General features: G+C 36.9%; 1 pseudogene; it reads right to left on the reverse strand.

Annotated features, from left to right (window-relative positions):
- Nucleotides 1–361: 361 nt before the first annotated feature.
- LOC111733259 lies at nt 362–480 on the reverse strand (annotated as a pseudogene).
- Between the last annotated feature and the right edge of the window lie 2922 nt (nt 481–3402).

Here is a 3402-nt window from a genome sequence, read left to right on the forward strand (position 1 = left end):
CCTTTGGTAAGATGGGATAGTTAGCAAGGATGGCTTTTGGAGCCTCTGGTTTTCTGACTATCCAATTTTCACTTTGGGTTATGTTCTCTCCCCTGACACCTTACTCCCATCCCCCATCCCCCATCCCATTCTTCTCCCTTCCAGCTTCCAGCAGTGCTTATTCCCTTTCTTCTTTCCTATTAAAATCTGCTATGAGGATTCCCCCTAATATCATTCATTTAGTCATTTATGAATCAGTATGATTTATTTTATTTAATTTTTAATTTTTTTTTTTTAGTCGAGGCAACCCTTGGTTGACCTCACAGATTGCAAGGATCTTGTCAACTTACAATCCCTCATTTTTTATTTTATTTATTTTTTATGCCTACAGCACCTGGTCTTCCTAGGTGGTCTCCCATCCAGGTAATAACCAGGCCTGACCCTGCTTAGCTTCTGAGATCAGACAGGATTGGGCTTGTTCAGGGTAGCATGGCCGTAGACCAAATCAGTATGATTTAAATCAAGTTCCTTCCCTCTCACAGAGAGCCTCTCTCTAAGCTTTATCTCCAATTATGGAATTAAAGACTTCATTTTTTATTAAAGGGATTTCAGGCATCAGCGAACTTGTGGGGAAGGTAGATTTTTGGCCAAGCAGACTTTAGGCATCTCAGAACTTGATCCGTGATTGTACCACTAACAATACTTAACACAGTAGCTGGCACACCTCATAGCAATTCAATGGGGATTTGCTGATTGGATAAGTGGTTACCTACTCCTCCTACCAAAAAGGCTTTGACTATTAGGCCTTTTCTTTGACTTTTCAGTGTCTCCTGGATGAATACTGTGGGGCTCGGGCACATTGTGGATCCTGATATTTCAATGGAGTTTGATAATGAAAAAGGTAGCAATATTTGAGAAGACTGAATTTTGAAGGATAATTTAATGAGCAGTCACAAGACAGAATGAGAAAGTTTAACAGACATATATGAATCTTCCAGAATTAAAAACTGTAGAAATTGCTGGAAGATTAGATTATATTAGTAATTTGCTGTAAACTTGCTCTGGCTGTACCTTCAAAGAAGAGTTTATTTCCTGACTGTCAGTCAGCTGTGGCCTGATTAGAGGGAGCAGGATCTGAGCAGGTCAGAGGCTGGGCTCTGTAGTCTTTTCTGGTGAGATTTTTCTTTTGCCTAAAACATAGCAGAAAAAGTGAGTGGAAGGTAGAGAAGAGGTTTATGTATATTTTTATTTTTGCTCATATAAAGCTTATATTTCCATTTAAAATATTTTCATAAAAAAAAACTCTTGGAAAAATTGACTCCTTAAGCAAGCATTATTTTGAGAGTTTGGGGTGTGGCTTTCTGGCAAGGTGTAGGTTTGAATGAGATTAGCAGACAAGCCCTGTGCTGGGCCTCTTGGCTTCTGCTAACTGGCATTCATCCATATACAACCAGGCCCTTACTGCTGCTGCCACTGCTAGAAATGTCTCTGCTACTGTTCTGGCTGTCTTATACCCTCCTTCATTGTCATCTTGGAGTGGCCCACCCTCCCTGCACATAAATCAATCATTGCAATTTTCCCCGAGAAATCTTAGGAGGAGAGAAAGGTGGTTAAGCACAGATGAAAATACTTCTGCTCTAAGCTCCAAGCCTCTTTTATTGATAAAAGGACAACTTCTCCCAGCTTTGGAATAGGAAATGGGAAGAAAATAGGGTACTTTGCTCTCCCTTTAACAAATGTAATTCTCTTAACCACTAGAGAACTTTTCATCCCTCATCTCTCACTCCCATTCCTAAAGAAAACCCCAGAGTTGCTTTCTTTTGGGCCTCATATTATTTTTCAATAGATTAAGGCAACAACTGTTAATAAGCAAGGGTTTTGCTCCAGGGCTGTCAAAGCCCTTTTCAAGTCTGCAAACTTTGTTTAGCAATTAAAATAAAAGTGATATGAAATCTCATGTATTCGTGTAAGTGGCTCTTCCTTTCATGTTTTTGCCTGGCTATAACTTGAGATGCTTTTTAGCCACATGATTTTCATTAAGTAGAAAACGTAATTATTCTCTTAGAGCAAAACACTCCCAGTGACCTGTCTAAAGAATACTTTTAACTAATCACTGCTCATCTCAAATTAGAGCAAGAATTGTACTGATTCTGAACAATATGGGGGCAGGGCAATAAAATCAGGCATAATCAGGAGGATCACTTTATAAATTATATAATCTCTAACCATTGTACTGTATACCTGAAACTAATATAAAATAAAATTTAAAAAAGAATAACATCACTGCCCTAATAACTGGTTTTCTACTGCGTAAATCTTGTAAGCACTTTATTAAAGGCATATTTGGAAATATAAAACCCACTGCATTCTAGGCTCAATAAAGCAAAATGACAATTAGTGAACAATAGTTTTTATAATATTTTTTATTTTTAAATTATAGTTGGCATACCATATTAAATTAGTTTCAGGCATACAACATAGTGATTAAACATCTATATAACTCACAGAATGATCACCTCAATACACCCCAGTATCCATCTAACCCCACACATAGTTATTACGATATTATTAGCTATATTCCTTATGCTGTACTTTGTATCTCCATGACTATTTTGTACTTCTTAATCCCTTCTCTCTTTCTTACTTACCCCCTCAAACCCCTCCCATCTGGTAGTTCTCAAAATGTTCTCTGTTTCTATGAGTTTCTGGGGTTTTTTTGTTTGTTTGTTTATTTTGTTCTTTAGATTCCACATGTAAGTGAAATCATATGGCATTTGTCTTTCTCTATCTTACTCCACTCAGTACAATACATTCTAGGTCCATTGTGTAATATCTTTTCCCATCCCATTACTTTTTGTCTGTGTCTTTTAATCTGAAGTGAGTTTCTTGTAGGGAGCATATGTAAAGGTCTTGTTTTCTTTTCCATTCAGCCACCCTATCTTTTGATTGGAGCATTTAATTATTTTTTTCATTTGAAGTGCTTGTTGATAGATAAGTAGTTATTGCCATTGTTTATTCATATTTTCGATACATATTTTTGCTTCTTCTTAAAGAATTCCCTCCAACAGTTCCTATAATACTGGCTTGGTGATGATGATCTCCTTTAGCTTTTTCTTGTCTAGGAAGCTCTTTATATGTCCTTCAATTTTAAATGATAGCTTTGCTGGGTAGAGTAATCTTGGTTGTAGGTCCTGAGTTTTCATCACTTTGAACATTTTGTGCCAAGCTCTTCTGGCCTGCAAAGTTTCTGTTGAGAAATCAGCTGACACTCTTATGAGAGCTCCCTTGTAAGTAATTATTTTTCTCTTGATGCTTTTAAGATTCTCTCTTTGTCTTTAACCTTTGGCACTTTAATTATAATGTGTCTTGATGTGAGCCTCTTTCAATTCATCTTATTTGAGACTTTCTGAGCTTCCTGGACTT

The sequence above is a fragment of the Pteropus vampyrus genome, unplaced genomic scaffold, assembly GCF_000151845.1.
Source record: "Pteropus vampyrus isolate Shadow unplaced genomic scaffold, Pvam_2.0 Scaffold543, whole genome shotgun sequence".
NCBI lineage: Eukaryota > Metazoa > Chordata > Mammalia > Chiroptera > Pteropodidae > Pteropus > Pteropus vampyrus.